General features: G+C 38.1%; 1 protein-coding gene across 5 annotated transcripts in view; it reads left to right on the plus strand.

Moving 5' to 3' along the window:
- Positions 1-257: 257 nt before the first annotated feature.
- The window catches only part of LOC147064774 (beta-keto L-gulonate decarboxylase-like), a 34172-nt gene continuing 16436 nt past the window's right edge, over positions 258-17993 (plus strand). The window contains exons 1-2 of one of the 5 annotated variants that reach the window (XM_085958056.1): positions 1459-1824; positions 2228-2319. The gene's annotated coding sequence lies outside the window, so the exon portion shown is untranslated. Of the gene's footprint in view, positions 395-1458; positions 1825-2227; positions 2320-17993 lie in introns of those variants that run through there. The other 4 variants (XM_085958055.1, XM_085958052.1, XM_085958053.1 and 1 more) reach the window with 4 other exon arrangements.

The following is a 17993-nucleotide window of genomic DNA, read 5'->3' on the forward strand; positions in this document are numbered from 1 at the left end:
ATAAATTAATATTCCACAGTTTAAATTACTTACATAAATATTCATATTGTATTATCAGTCTACATCAGAACAATATGTATTATCACTACCTAGTTACGCTGATAATAAGATGAAGTGTTTACAGTTACTCGACTCAGTGGTTAGAGATAATAATGATCATTATCAAATTATTTTTGTTGTGCAGTTTCTAAAACTATCACATCTTTTAATTTCTCGAAAGAATTTGGTTTAACACATAATGTGACACACAACACGATATTGGAAAGTGTATTGAGTTTTATTAAAAGAAAATAAAGGACTTTAAATCTGCCTAGCTCTCCTATAATACTCTCCTTCTTGCCGGGTCTTCGCGCTGTAACTATTGAGTATTACTAGTTGCTTTAAGTTGGCAGAGGTAAATATCATTTTCCTCATTATATAGGATCTCGTTCAAATTGCATTTTAGTAGGCATGCCTTGTATGAAAACAGGTTTTCCACGTTATGCATTTCAAAGATTTGGTCATCAGAGCATGCATTTCACCATAATGTCTCCAGTAAGCCCTACGATGATTCGTAGTCTGTTGAGGGTTTGGTGCGCGAGACTGACTCTGGATGTAATATGCTCTATTGTCCATACTCATTCTTTGAAACCCTCATTGGTTAAATTTGCTTCCTATGCGGACAGTTTGTCCTCTTCAGGTGATATGGTCAAAGATATATTATGCTTGTGCCTTAGGTAGATGTCATGACCAGCTAAATAAGTTATAAAAAAGTAATATTATTTGTCAATTGATTTTAATAATAGTATATTTTATTGTTAGTAGCTACTTACTTTTATCGATCTTTGTGATCGTGCAAATTTGGCAACTGTTTCAACTGTATCAAGGATTTTTTATAAATTTTATTTTTCAAATCCGTAATGATTTATAGCTCCTTTAGCATTATGGTAAATCCAATACTGCCTGAATCATCATGTACTAAGTTATATTAATATTACTGCATCTTGAGATCTAACAAATGAAAGTGGTAAGAATATAATTTGAATATATCTTGAAATTCCTTATATACTGAGGAATATTAATAGCTCTTTTGTATTTTTCATTTACATAGAAACCGTATCAAAAAAAAATAGTCTAATTGACATTGCATCTATATTCTCATAGTGACAGAAACGTTCATACTAATTCACGAGCTAGAAGTCACATGAGAAGGTTTTTCACTGTGTTAAATGTTGCTGTAATTTACTATTGAATTGTTTAGATAGTTTACAATATAGGTACCTACATTTAGAAAACGTCTTCCTTGCGCCAGAAAAATATTCAACGTGGTGAGTCAAAGTGAAATATAAACAAAGCTAAAACCTACAGCAATTGTTATTTTCGCACAGATTTATTATTTTTATACGAGAAGCACTATGATATCTTTTATTAGTTTTTGTTTTCTTGGAAGTTCACCAAAAAATTCTTAACGGTTGTCTTACAGTTGCTAGAATAAAATCTGACTATCAGGTTTGTAATATTATTCCATCTCTCCTCACTTACGAATGAATAAGGTATAATTTTTAATAGATAACAACCAATGATTTTTTTAAATTAGAGGATAGGGCAAAAGTATCAACAGTTTGTAGTAAGTACTAATAATTTCCATACTTACCATAAATATTGTTTCAAATATTAATCATTAAAACCTCAAAAAACTAATACCTCAAAAGAATCTAATTAAATATAGTTGAAAGTTTCAGAACCCTTTTTATGTCTGATAAATGATATAGTGGAATATACTGTGTGATCTATAGATAAATGTAGTATCACTGTATCTCCTTGTCGTATGGACTACATGCAAACGTAAGTGCTTTATAAATATTTAAAGATATTTAATACAGCTCGACTAAAATTCAATATACAATGAGGAGTTTCATTAAATAAAGTACGTGGATAAGTATGTATCGGCATCTAGAAATGGAAAATAAATTAGCAGGAAAGAAATATATCGTAGTATAAAAATGTAGAATACATTTATTAGCGGAACCTTGAAATATTGTAATGTAGAGATAGGTGTCACTTAACGCTTTCGCTGCTGAAGAGATAATGAGATTTTAATTGCCCCCTTTAAAATGCACGTTAATTACATCGATCGGCCGCCTGGTCATTACGCGCCGTGTGCGTCTTCCGCGTCCAAAGTATTAAATGTGTTTCGTTTTTTGTCAGCATTTATTTTACAAACGATCCGAATTTTCTTTTGGCGCAGGGTTCGATTCCACGCTCACAAAAAGAACAGTTTCCACACCGGATTCTCTCCAGCACGCTCTGCTACGACTACCATCATAATTATTGAGTAGTGTGAGAAAAATAATTATTAATAATAGTCCAGATACGGGCAGAATACAATCTCTGCGCTGATTTTGGGCACACTACCACTCGACTTTGGATGTCATTGATTAAAGCGAGAAAAACAAGTATTTGTTCTAACTCAGACGCAAACCAAATTAGAAAAAAAGATATTTTCAAGAAAATTGTATACTTAATTTGTTTGTGTAAGTAGTTTCGTTATGGATTACAAGATATTAATAGGTTGCAAGAAACACTGCTCTAATGTATGAAATATAGATGAAAAATTAAATATAATTAGCATATCGTCGCTGCGCTTCCAAAATCCGCTATGTAAAAAAACACAACTTTTCAAGAGAAGGAAAAAACTGATTTACACAGCTATGCCTTACATTTTTTACAAAGCAAATAAACTGAAAATTAGATCCTTACGTCGGATTCAGTATAAATGATATTTTATAATACAATATTGAACACTTTAGTCGTAATATTTTTTTTTGTGGGTAAAAGGCACATACCTGGTTTTATGTGGGTCTTTAAATCAGCTTTGTGGTAGAGGCAGCATATAGTGGATTTTAATTAACATGTATTTTAGACATAGCGGATTTTGCACCGGGTTAGAAATGATAATTACATAATTAAATGATATTAACTTAATGCGTAATACATCTTTAACCAAGCCAATAATATATTTCAAACAAATCTTTATCTTCCCAGCCAAAATTTGACATATAAATAAGAAATTATCGAGTGAAGGGGAAATAACAATATGCAGAGTAGGATGGATAAATGATTAAATAAATTTATTATATGTGACATTTTATTTATCGAAACAAGAGAAAAAATAGTAACTAGTACTACAAACCAAATATTATTCTTAAGCAACATATACCTACTTAATAATACAATAATAATCTTAACATTTTAACAAAACAAATTAATCTCTCAATAATTATGCCTAAAACAGTAATAATGCCTACTAGTAAACTAAACTTTCTTATTCTTATTATTATATTAATAAAAAATAAATAAAAAAAGAATGTAGGTACCTACCTTAAGTAATCAACAAAATCAGTATTTGAGATTATCGTAAAAGAAGTGATAAACTCGATGCATATTGATGGTTTAGTGCACAGATATTGTATGTCCAGTTTAGTGTGTTTTGAGAAAATCGAAGTTTAATATTTGAGATGAGAGATATATAACTTTAACGATTGTAATTTCTCAAACTTATTTATAATGTGCCTGCGAAAGTTATGTACCTATTAATTTATGAATAATATACATACTATAATAGCACAACATGACGTATTCATAAGTATGTTTGCAAAAGCACATAAAGTTACGTTAGGATATTATAATAAACAGTTGTATTACTTACCAGGTTTTTAAAATTAACACTCTTCTTTAAGTGAATGTAAATAATTATGTAGTGTAATGTAATTTCACGCTGTTTCTAGAGCTTAAATATTATTTTTCGACCGGTAAAATGCACGTTGTGAAGCAGCATTAACAGGCGCAATAGTAAGTTTTTTCCTTAAATTCAAAATGCGATATGTGAACGGACTTTTACATAAAGTATTTTGCAAACCATTTTTTTAATGAAAATACATAGCTTGTTTTGAATTTTTCTGAACCAGCTTTTATATTAGAAAACGGGTTTTACAGGCCCATCCGCCGTGTCTTATTATATCGCATAGCGTAAAATACCGATTTTCGCAAAAAAAGTTTGGTGGATTTTGCAGGCATTGATAATTTTCAATTTTATACAGTACTCTCTCACTAATCCGCCACCCCAATAACTAGACAAGTGTCCAATTAGTGAAAGCGGCGGATTATATTGCATACATACAAAATATGATAAAAATTAAAACAGGTATTTCGTAAAAATAGTTTTTTTTGAGAAATTTGTACTGGCAAATTACGGTTTTATTTATAATCAAAATCAAGTATTATTTACTAAATTATAGATATTTATAAACTAAGTTTATTAGCTAAATATTAAATAGTAAATCACTTAACACAACCAGTTGTTCAGTGGGGCAGGTAGTCTTGAATGCCTTAGGATTCCTGGCTTTCCCTATGACCAAAAGCTTCATTTTGTATGTCACGGTTGCATTGGAGCACGGCATAATAATTGTGATGTGGTCCTTGGGCACTTTCCTCCCTGGTACATTACTTTCTTCGCGTTTTATAAAGGAGAAGTTTCCAAAATAAACCCGTCTCATCTGCGTTGTATACATGTACGCGGCGGACTACTGAATTTGACAATCGAATACCGGCGAATTATAGAGCTTGATTCTGTGCTTTCAACTAGTAAAAATAACGGCAGATTATATATAGTAGTTGTCGGATAATTGAGCGCCGGATTACTGAGAGTGTACTATAATTATAATTCTTCTAGGTATCTACTTAGTAATAATTATATTCCTATTACATGACCATATTGCTTATGAAAGGGTTCCGTGCTCAGAGTAATAATATAATGAGAGTGACTATTGTTCGGCAAAGTGAAGCCGTGTTCCTCTCATATAATGCACAATAGAACTACAATTTTATTATTATTAACTTAACTATGAAACGTTATACCATCATGTTGCTTCTCAGTACGGCCACCAAATTTAAACACAACATAGTTGAACATATTTTCTACTAAATTAACTAAATCAATTACCACTAATTTTATATTTTACACAAAAACAATAAATTTCAGCAACACATGCTCGCAGTTTTTAAATGAATGTAATCATCCAAATCAATATTACTTATTTATCGGCAACGTTTCCAAAAAATATTTAATTCAGCCGTAGAAATTCTATCTTACTCTAACACATCTTGCGGAGATATAAGGGTGCCGAATGCTTTCTCATTCGCACTTATGTTTCGTTTTTGTTATTATAATCAATCATTTATCATAACATTCATAACATTATGATAATTATGTACCATTAAAAATATACATAATCACATGTAATGTCATGTTATGAGTGTTATTGCACATAAATCGAACATAAACATTTCTGAGGTCAGCAATCAGACATATTATGGAAATAATGAATGAGAATATTACGTATTTGTTTACAGTAAACATTCTAGATAATTTAGAAGTAAGTAAAATGTTGATAAACCAATACAAATATAATATCGACCCTTAATCGGCAGAACAACGTAAGCGACAATTCATAAATTTTAGAGGAGAAGGTTTTTTTTAAATTATTTCCGTAATTAGTTCCAAAAATGAATTCTGTTAATGTGGTTAATAATAATTGGTTACTGCCTATACGGAAATTATAAAACGATTGCATTAGTGCTTTTAGGTTTCGAGATAGTGGCCGTAACGCTGTTTTGCTTATGTCTATGACACGATATTTTTTCCAGGCATGTCGCTTACGCTATTTGGCGTAGTCGTTTTTATTTATAAATTTCATGCTAATTATCATCACAGGGCATTACTAATTAAGTATTAAAATAAATAACATAAGCACCCATTTATTTTACGAAAGGGGACGTTGTTAAATAAATTAAAAATACTTTTTAAATTAATATTTTTGCTTGTAGATACTTAATCACATATAGTTAAAATAAAAATAAATGAGGTTTCACTTATATTATTAATATTATCAGGTATTGCTATTTTTCGAAATGAAATAGGTACGTATCTACTCGTACATAACTAAATATGGGGACCTACTAATTATGATAAAATAAAATTGTAATCAACTATTCAGTTTTACAAAAAAATTATTGTCCCACATTTTTTAAGCAGTAATCGCTGTATTATCCTCATTCACATCTTCCTGATCGGATTCCGGTAAAGTATCTTCCACTGATAATCCATGTGGCAGTTTCATAAACTCATGCGTCATCTCTGAGGGATATTACATTTAACACAGACTTTTAAGATCGTTATACTCGATCTCCGATATTGGTGATTTAGCACTATACAGCAAGGGTGGCTGCGCTTAAAGCATCACAGCACTTGATCGGGATCTGATGACATTTTCTAGGTCTAACAGTTTAGTCCTACTGTCACCAGAGTAGGTACAATATTTGGTAAGTTTTTTAAATTATGCCTTTCGTAATTCACCAAATTTAATTTTGAACTTTGAAGGAATGCAAGTAGCAGCGAAAGATTTCCAGTCACGGAATTCTGCATATGACATGATGACCTAGCGTTGGAAATGATGGTGGGTCATTCTGATAGTGCCCAAACTACTCTGAATATAAATGACTCAATTGTCGCATGAATGGAATCGACCGGCATCGTAGTACGACCAGTGGGTCTATTCTATACTTATCGACCGCTAAAGTGATAGATATTATCAAACTTAGGGTAGGTTTATATAAAAGTGTTAGTACTTATTGCAACAATTACAATCAACTTATTGTAATTGTTATAATAAGTGCTAATTCTATAATACAAACCTACCCTAAGTTTGATAATATTTATCACTTTATCTCTTTAGCGGTCGATAAATACAGAATAGACCCACTGGTAATAGAAAATGTATTTCTATCAATTGAATGAAAGTTGAATTTTTCATAAAATAAGATAGCATACCCAGTGTTGCCCGGTTCTTATTCTGACCAATCACAGTATAATAATTTCTTGATTTTTTCCCGCTTTGTCAGTCCTGTCCAAAGATTTGTGCATGATTGCGGAGATCTCATTACTGCCACGTTTACCATCAGTTTCACCCCATAAAAAGCAGTATCCATTATTTGTTCCACTTTCGTAGATACTTTCATTATAGTATGCGTATTTCGACTAGGGGTGTTTAGCACCTTCTCGAGGTCAAAACTTGCGCACAAAATGTCATTGTGATTTTTACTTTTGGCCAGATCATTAAAGAACATCTCCTTGCATTTATCCTTTACGGTAAGGGGACATTTGTAAGTATCCGTTTCAATTAGCCGAAGTCTCTCGTCACCAGACATATTTGTTACTTTCTCGCAAAAAGAACACTATTATCTTTTTTGGTAGATGAAAACCTAAGTTGAACTTACTGTCCATTAAATACGTTTCTGAAAACATTCCGAATCACGACATTAGTGGATTCATTCAAAGAATCCAAATTTTCAGTATAAATTTTATATACATTTTTAACATTTCAAAAATCTACAGGAAGATACTATTCTTCGTAGATTATTCCGATAGTAGTGAGATGGAATAGCGGGTAATTATTGTTTAAACTCTATTACCAGGTTTATTTTATCTCAGCCAGTTTTACTGGACAGCGCGAACTTTGCTCCCAAATCGGTTTTCGCACGAACCGAATAAACCGTACCGTAGCTTACACTATCAAATAACGTCGGTTACGTTGTTTTGCTCTACTTTATAATGCGATACAAGTTAAAACACTAAAAGGTACAGACCCTAAAAAAATGTCACGCGATTGAGATCGGGCTCTAATATTTTTGTCACTTATGCGCTAGGTGATATTGAACAGTTCTCCATTTAAAACGCAATTTACCAAAAAGTGTCGCTTACGTTGTTCTGCCGATTAAGGGTCGATATGTTGGATTTTTTTAATACCCACTAGATCAGGCCTGGGCAAACTTTTTGGACGAAGGGCCACATTAGGGATATAAAATGAACGGCGGGCCTCAAATAAAATACTATTTTTAGAGATACATTATTTACTATCATGATAAGGGAATTTCAAATATTTTTTTAAGTTTAGTTGTTAATTTTGTAGTTGAGATTCTTAAAACTGCTCGTAAATGTTCATCGGTGATGTTTGATCGTAAAGAGTTTTTATTCATATTCATAATAGAAAATCTTTGTTCACATAAATGTAGGTTACTCCAAAAAGTCTTCAATGCATTATATGTATATTCAAATTTCATTTCATTAAAATTTTTTTTTCATTAAAATTTATTTCATCAAATTTCATTTCATTAAAATGTAGAAAAAAGTTAACAGAAATACGATTAAAGCGCATGCCCCACTGAAATACTTGGTGAGCCGCATGCGAATGGTAGGTATAGATGTTTTATCTTGCAATGTTGCACCACCATCTTTCTACGTAGAATAAATAGTAACAAAATTTAAACAAGACGTTATTTCGAATTTGCGTGCAGTGTCAATAGGGACATGCTTTGTGATTTAAAAAATCTATAGCTGTATTTTTTTCTGTAAATCATGTCCGATAACTCAGTAATTGCTATTAACATTTATGAGCAATGGATGTTAGCCACTTGTTTAATCTATTAGGTCCATACTCTAGTCTAAACACACATTGAAAAACAACATGTGTATTTGCCAGACGAATTCGAATCCTGGACCCACGGCTTTATAAACCGACGCGGTAACTGCTCGGCCATCGTGGGCGCCATAAATGGATATGGTACCTACCTATGGGTCTATTTTACTTATTATTTATTTATAATATTTTTAACATTATTATAAGATAGAGATCTGAAGCTACACTCGAATTATGATTGCGGTAGCATACTAGTTTGTTATTAACGTATCCGGAAATTTGTATGTATGCAATTCACCGTATCACACTTCACCGTGACATGTTGTTTCGGAAATATATGGTCGTATATTATAGACCGTCCAACCTCATTGGGTCGTATATTACTGAGATGAAATTCATGTCTAAATAAAATACGGTTCTTGTCGGTTTACAGGAAGCCAGCGGCAAACAAATTTTGAAAATAGCCGATATACTGGATTATTTGTTAGGTTAAGTTAGGTTGGGTTAATGACGCATACCTGTTATCAACAGGCTTTTGTTGATTTTTAAACAAAAAGGGGCTGAACCGCTACCCTGATCTCTATAAACAATTGAATAAAACACCTGATCTGGTTCCCTGCTCAACTACGTTAATATTTCATTCATGAGCAAAGCCTTCGTCCGATGCGTGAAAATCACTTACTGGGCGGAGGTGTAATTAAGATAAAATTTAAAGTATAAATGATGATGGATGAAAGAGATAATTTTAAGACTAAATATAATATAAAAAAATATAGAATTCAAATGTTGTAAATTTTGCCGCGCATTGCGCAACGGTAAAATCTTCGCGCGCCGGCGCTAGGGTCAGGCTCGTGATTCGCCGAATCCAAAGATCATCCGATCAGATTTGGCTAATCACGAGGGCTCTTGGTAAGTCGGCGCGGGCTCGGAGGGATTTCAAAAAAAGGGAACCACGAGAAGAAAAGTTAGTGAGCGTCTGGTTTTCAAACCGTACGGACCTGACGACTACAACTGTAAAAACCCAAATATAATTTGTAAAACTAAAAATTAAAAAAAATATATAAGAAGACCACGTTACGAGCACAAAAGACCGTGTTTTATTTCTATTCCAATCGTTTATTTTTTTTGTGAATCCGGGGTTCGATCGACACGAACGCTAAACAAAAGCTTATGAGTAATCATACTGGGTACCAAGTGTTAACGAGATCCAGGAGCCGGAACAACCAAGAAATGGCTAACGAAAAAGACTCCGACGTGACCCTCATCGACGAAGAAATGCTGTCTCCAACATCAAACCGGGAGAGCCCTCTAGTGTTCGAAATGAGGCCGCATGAGGACGTGAATTTTCCGACTGCAGCGTCATCGACAGCCCTGAAGCCTATGTCAGAAGCAGTGTCGGTCACACCACAATTGTACCAACCTTGGGGTTTGAAGCCGGAGCTCGAAGTCTTCTACTCGGGACACCCACTATATCAGGTGTCAGATTTCATCAAAGGGTGTGAGGCGTACTTCGCCGCAGCTAAGAGACCGCCCGAAAGTTGGACGGGACTCGCGCCAAATCGATTAAGAGATGAGGCAAAAACATGGGGGAAGACGATATCTTCAAATACCTGCTGGCAGTCATTTATTCACCTGCTGCGCCAGCAGTTCGAATCGTCCCTCAAACGTCGCCAACAACGGACGGAACTGCAGAACTTGGTACAACGACCGGATGAAGATGTCTTCGGGTATTTGTTAAACAGGAAGGATCTGGCGACAATATTGCTACCATATTATATCCCTGGGAAAGAACTTGGTGAATTATTTTTCGACTTGCTAAGTGAAAGGGATCAACTGCGGGTGGGCCAAGCAGGCTGGTCCAACCTGGACGAATTACTGGTGGTGGCTCAACGCCTTATACCAATTACAATCAGACCTCCAGTAGCGATAGCCACATAACGATCGGGACGAAAAGAATGCGGCTGCCTATGCGACTGTAATCAAAACCTAGAACAGTCGAGCGCACGCCCAAAACCACGTCAACAAATATTTAAGGCTGAGACACGCCCTGAACTGCCTCCGCATCCACTAGAATCGACAAATGATAATCAAGCCAGAACCTCAAACGGAGCCTTCCTAGCTCGAGGAGTACAACAGCGGAGAGGTAATTTCCATGGCGGAAATCGCACACCACTCTACGATGCGAATGGAGTGCGTAAATGCCAATACTGCGAATTTGGGTATCACCAGAATCAAACGTGTCCAAACTACCCTACGTGGAAACGAAATCAGGAATGGAGACCGAGGGAAACGGAGCAAGAACATTGAAGAGGCGCCGGAGAACCGAGAAGCCGCCTTGGGCTCTCGAGGAGGCCTCGTGATCCTGCGGATGCCACCTACAATAGTATTCAAGAAAATAGTGATAAGTGTTGTGACCGGGACTCCCTTACGGCGCCCGTGAAACCTAGTGATAAGTTCTGTACACTAGAGGATGAACCACGGAAGTCCAGTTTTTACCGTTTCTGAGTTAAATATGCAGAAAAGTTTATTTTATTTCATTACACAAATGAATGAAACACTGAACAGTCCATAAGTAGTAAATTAACCGATATAGCTAATTAAAAAATCACTGAAGTCCAATTCACTTTAGTGCATTAACAACGGGTGTCCTTTTTACGATGTTTATGCTCTAAGAAAAATGTTAATAAACCATTATAATAATTCCATAAACACGGAAGTCCAACAAACGTTAGGTAGGTACATATTATTATCTATACTATAATTTTCGTTTTTTTACATTACGGCGTACGAAAACGTACCACCAAAGAAGATCGCTATTGCCAATAGTTTTAGTGATACCTTAGTGAATAATAATAATTTTGTGGTTAATAAATTAGATGTTTTAAATAAATGTTTAATTCATAAAAGTGTGAAATATAATTACGAAAATTCAGCGTTAAATAAAAACGTGAACGGTAATAGCGTTCAATCACTGTGTAGAAATAGTTTTAGTAGTGTAAATAATTTAAAATACGGGGTACAAGACGACGTGGCCTCTGCTGGGGTATGTGTGTCTGGGTATGGGGTCAGCTCATATAACGGAGGGGCGCCCCTTCTCAAACTGCCCTTGAGCATCCACGGAGTAACCAGACGTTACGAGGCCGTCGTCGATACTGGAGCCACGAGAACTCTCGTATGGAAGACATTGGTATGCCCACCATACAAAGCTAAGGGCGCTCCTCAAACACTCGTTACCGCGAGTGGCGAAGCTTTGAGTACAAGCGGGGATGTTTTACTCAGTGGACATTTACGCGATAGCCCCATGGAATTCGATGCTCTCGCCTTGAATAATTTGCATGTCGATCTTGTCATCGGCATGGATTGGCTGGACAAACAAGAAGCGGTCATTGACATGAAGCGTCGCTGTATACACTTTGGAAACCACACACGACAAACGGTACACTGCCAGCCAGTAAGAGCGCCATTACCTAACGAGCAAATTGCGCGCGCGCGCGTTGCTTTAACTAAAGTTATGACGGACTTTAGCGACCGGTTTGCCGAACACGGACCACCGAGTAGAACCACAGAGTTTCAGATTCATTTAAAGGATACTACACCCTTCAGGTTGGGACCTTTTAGACAATCCGAAAATAAGACAAGACAAATTCAAGAAAGCGTGCAGCAGATGCCTGCGGACGGTGTAATAGAGCCTAGCAACTCTCCGTACTGCTCTTATGTGCATTTAGTACCCAAACGCGACGGTACCACTGGTTTTGTGTGGATTACCGAAAACTCAACGCCCTCACTTAAGAGGGGGCCTACTACCCTGCCTCTTATTTTAGAGACACTTAAAGACCTAGGCACTGTAACCATTTTTAGCAGCTTAGATTTTCGTTGTGGCTACTGGCAAGTAAGACTTGATAAAGATACCCGACCACTGACAGCTTTCGCTACGGCTGATGGTAGCTGCTATCACTTCAACGTCTTACCATTTGGTTTGCAAGGCGCCTGCGGCGCATTTCAGAGATTCATGAGCCAAGAGGTGCTGGTCGGACTTATAAACAATATATGCTTAGTCTATTTTGACGACATTATTGTGTATAGTCGGTCGTGGGAGGACCACGTGAACCATTTACGAAATTGGTATTTGAAAGACTACAATACCATGAACTAAGAGTGGCTCCGAAGAAGTGCCAAATTGGTCTCAGAGAGGTCGACTACCTTGGGCACCACATTACAGCTACCGGACATGAACCACATTTGCATCACCTGCTAGAAGTAGAAGCGGCAACCCAGCCCACAACTAGGAAGGAGGTGCGCAGCTTTCTAGGATTATGCGGGTGGTTACGGAAGTACATACCTAGATTTGCTGAAATAGCTGTCCCTCTAACACAATTACTTAGAACAACGGTAAAATTTCACTGGACTAATGAAGCCACGGACGCTTTCAAAAAAATAAAAGAGGCCATGAAACAACCACTAAAGCTGGCCAGACCAGACTTCGAAAGGCCATTTTGCCTACAGACGGACGCTTCGGGACGTGGGATTGCGGCCGTACTGTTCCAATGGAAACAGGACGGTGGACGCGATGTCATAGCCTATGCGAGTAGACGCGTGAATGAAGTCGAGAGTAGGTATCACAGCAATGAACTTGAAACCCTGGCGGCGGTTTTTGGTATTACAAAATATTGGGGATACCTCGAGGATCGAAAGTTCACGCTGATTACCGATAACCGAGCACTCACTTGGCTAAATACGGCAAAAAATCATAAGGGTAAATTAGCCCGGTGGGCGATGCTCTTGAGCGAGTTTTGTTTTGATACGGAACATTGCCCAGGCGTTGAAAACCAACTGGCCGATCACTTTTCAAGATTTCCTCAGGGACCAGCAGCTAGCGATGAGGACGCAGAGGAAATAAACAAACGAATGGAAGCACCCACGCGGAAACCCGCACCAGTGATAGCAATGTTGCTCACAACGGTTGCGCTGCGACAAAGAATTATTGATAAACAGCAAACGGATGCGACGATACGAGACTTAATACGACGTATAAATTCCAATGCCAGGCCGAGTAGAGGACTCGCCGGCCTGATTGTGAAAAACGGTATATTGGTACGAGTAAGCGAAAGTCAAGCGCAACAAATCGTAGTGCCGGCCTCGCTTAAAAAAAGGTTATGAAGATTTTTCACGACGAAAACGGTCACCCAGAATCATTGGAGACCGACTACGCTATCCGTGATGAATTCGTGTGGCGCAGGCGTAGACGTGAAGTGGAAGCTTACGTATGGGCCTGTGGCATATGTGCCACCCGGATGCGTGGTGCGTTGCAACTTAGGGCAGCTGAAACTTCCCACGTGGAAGCTAAGCGGCCGTGGGAAATCCTGGCATTGGACCTAATGGGACCTTATCCGACCACGCGTTTGAAAAACTGATTTATTTTGGTGATCACCGACCTATTTTCGCGGTGGACGGAAGCCTTTCCGTTGCGATCGGCGGTGGTATCGAATATCATCCCTATAGTGCGCGAACAAATCATCCTACGTTATGGAAGCCCACGTGGTCTTTTAACGGATAATGGAACTCAATTTAGTCACCCGGCATGGCTAGCAGCTTTGTAGGAATGGGACTGTTTGCAGTCGACCGCTATTTACTGTCCCAGACAAAATCCAACTGAGCGCCGTAACCAGGAGATTAAAAAGGGTTGCGTATTCGGTTGGCAGGTCTTGAGCAAAATACGTGGGATAAACATCTCGCGGACATAATGGGTGATTTACGATGCCGACGCAATGCAGCAACAGGATTCACCCTGCCGAAGTACTTTGGGGGTCAAAAATGTGTAGGCCCGGATATTGGTCTAATTCATTGAGATCTAGAGAAACTAACGTGATTGATCGAAACTGTGACGAAATGAACGCTGCTGTTCTAGCCAACCAAGAAACTTATTTCCAGCGAAGAAGGCGAAATCAAACAACCGAAGCACCAACTTATCAAGTGGGGGACTCTGTCTACATAAAGGAATACCCTAAAACCAGATCAGGTGCCTGTGCGGGATTACATCCAAAATGGACAGGGCCTCACAAGATTATTTGGAAAGTTGGTAGAACATTGTATTATGTGGAGCGACGTGGCCGTCCTTACAAATTCCACGTGGACCAGATTCGGAAACATCATCCTCCTGTGGAGATTGAAGAAGAAGAGGACGTCTATAACAAAGACGAAGATGATTTGGATGTACCGAGGGGGTCGCCTTTTGAAGTAAACGATCCTAAAGGCGTAACTGGACAATTTGAGACGCCGGCGCTCGGTGAAGAGGGAATCGATCACTCCCCGCTCTCGTCGCCAGCAAGCAGTGAATCTACGGACGTAATGCCTGACACGCCTGGTGATGCTCCTGAAGTACTACGAATCATAAAGGGAGTGAAGAAGAAGAAATAGAAAAGGATACTTGCGGCTAAAAACCATCCTACTACCGGTGAGAAAGCCATGCCGTCAACGAGCCTAGCAGTTGTGCCACTAAACGATGCTTTTTCCACAGTGATAGGAACGGGTGCAAGCACAGTATCTGCCCATGAGGTGATGCTACAAAGACCAGCAGACGAATGGGAAACTTTCCACAGAAAGATATCCGCTGCTCGGGACGAGCCTGGCCCAGTGGTAACGCCACTATCTCGCCCTCGTCACGAAGGCAGACGACGCCCGGCTAGGTACGCTCCTATAGCGCCAAAAAAAAAGAAGTGCGTAACGAAATAATAATTCCGAACGGGGGCCAAACGTCTACGAATGTAGCCCCTCGGAATACAAAAAAACTGGACAGCCCAAGAGTCGAAGACTGCAGCTCCGCGATCTCTCCGCTGACTAGTATAAAAGAACGAATAAAATAACAAAAACACATTACGAAAACAAAATAACACAAAATAAACGCGAGACATTACAAGAGAAAAATAAATAAGGAAAATAAATCAAACTATGACTTATTCAGGAGCATTGTTTTGAGCAGGAAAATAGTAATTAAACTAAATATAGAAACAATACATAAAGTTAGTTGTATAGAAGTTTTATGTTAGAATAGTTAGATTGTAGTTGTATTTAGAATATTAAACCGTTATAACACGTACCCGACAGATTATCCAGGTATGAGGCATGTGGCCGTGTGATCAGAATGTACGCCGAATCCTCAGATAGGGGGGATAAAATAGCTTGTTGTCCCCTCATCGGTCTATACTGATGCCTACATCCGTAAACTCCGACGGTTGGTCAAGTTAGTCACCTGATCACATGAAAGCCGGCTTAACAAAAACATAGGGCCGAATTCCTTGATAACCTGTCTGGATAGGTATTAATAAAATATAAATGTTGATCTCCGAAGCTGGAATCCATCTACCTACTTGAATATATTATTGTTTTGTTAAATTATATACTTAATATATGAACAGGGAACGCGATAGGTGATCAGTGAGATCAGTGAGATCGGCTTCGGCTCCACTTTCAAAGGGGCGAATGATACAATACATACCTGTTACTAACAGGCTTTTGTTGATTTTTAAATAAAAACGGGCTGAACCGCTACCCTGATCTCTATAAACAATTGAATAAGACACCTGATCTGGTTCCCTGCTCAACTACGTTAATATTTCATTCACGAGTAAAGCCTTCGTCCGGTGCGTGAAAATCACTTACTGGGCGGAGGTGTAATTAAGATAAAATTTAAAGTATAAATGATGATGGATGAAAGAGATAATTTTAAGACTAAATATAATATAAAAAAATATAGAATTCAAATGTTGTAAATTTTGCCGCGCATTGCGCAACGGTAAAATCTTCGCGCGCCGGCGCTAGGGTCAGGCTCGTGATTCGCCGAATCCAAAGATCATCCGATCAGATTTGGCTAATCACGAGTGCTCTTGGTAAGTCAGCGTGGGCTCGGAGGGATTTCAAAAAAAGGGAACCCCGAGAAGAAAAGTTAGTGAGCGTCTGGTTTTCAAGCCGTACGGACCTGACGACTACAACTGTAAAAGCCCAAAGATAATTTGTAAAACTAAAAATTAAAGAAAATATATAAGAAGACCACGTTACGAGCACGAAAGACCGTGTTTTATTTCTATTCCAATCGTTTAATTTTTTTGTGAATCCGGGGTTCGATCGACACCTGAGCTAGCCCCTGAAACCCTGGATATCTCATTAGGTTTCTTAAATTCATAAATTTTGCCAAAATCAGCTACGAAAATTGACGCGCGCAGTTCCCGCCTGGCTTTCTGCAAACCGACTTGTACCTAAAACACTTACAAAATACGTAATAAAAACTACTAAAATACAAGGTAAAGACAGTAGAAAATAGGAAGGTATGTAATGTGACACCCCCGTATGGTCCCCATTTGGGGATGTCTTTGTGTATCTGAAGAGGCCCGAATCGGTATCGAAGCCAACAAATAATAAAGCGCTGATTACGAAAATAAATAATAATAACAGAGCCGAGCCGGCAATGCCGTAGAGTAGATTATAATATAACCGTTAGAGATTTGCAACGTCGCTTTCTTTTCGACGACGGTTTCGTTGAAAAAAATCACAAGATGGCGCGGAGATCGCGACAAACAGCTAAACCGCGAGCACGCCGATTTCGTACGGATAAAATAAATTATTCAAAATGTAACCATATAGTATAATATTGACTTAAATAAACTCGCCGTTTTCCATCACAATTCCGGTGGCTTAATTATCCACCTTCATCCCAAATACAGACGATAAAAAAGAAAACAAAACACAAAGTGACAGTTGAGAAAATCTTTCACTACCAAAATGGAGGGAAGTGATAAGTGGCCCCAATCAACGTGGGACTACGCTTCTTGATTTTAATCGTCTGGAATCAAGAAGCAGGTGAAATTTCTTTCACCCGGACACACACCCTGAGATCCAAACACCGGAATAGGAAACGGCGAGGAAGAAACATCCAGAGGCTTGCCTCTGGTGGCGCTCAACAAAAGTATAATAAAAAGCAGTAGAAAGAGGATGCTGCCAAAGCCAAGTCACTGAAGAAAAGAGCAGAAACACCCGGATTGCGAAGTCATGGCTCCCGATGTACTCCCGACCAACTGCATCCGCCAGCGAACTTGGCCCACGGACGAGTGTATCGGGCAAGACCCTGGCTCCAACGAGGGAAAACGGCATCAAATGCCCTGCATCATCAGCCGCTTGAGCCCTCTTCGTCAACAGCAGCGTGTCTGTGAGCCTTGTAATCAGCCCTGGCCCAGATGCACTAGGATGAAGAGAGCTACAAAGCGGCCTTCTTCAGCTGAGCAAAGCAGCCAAGCAGCATCCTCAGCCATTAGCATCATAGATTAGTTAGTTTTAAGTGTTTTGTGTTTGGAAGCGATGCATAATAAGTTTTTTCAGTGCTCGAAGTGAAAAATTTTACAACCCGGAGCGGTTGTATGAGGCAGAATGGCGTTCCGGTCCATTTCGGGCCCTGATATATTTTTAAAATTATTTTTATAAACTTTAAAGCCA

This window comes from Rhyacophila brunnea, unplaced genomic scaffold (assembly GCF_057557595.1).
Source record: "Rhyacophila brunnea isolate RB1 unplaced genomic scaffold, BYU_Rbru_1.0 scaffold_7, whole genome shotgun sequence".
In the NCBI taxonomy this organism is placed as follows: domain Eukaryota; kingdom Metazoa; phylum Arthropoda; class Insecta; order Trichoptera; family Rhyacophilidae; genus Rhyacophila; species Rhyacophila brunnea.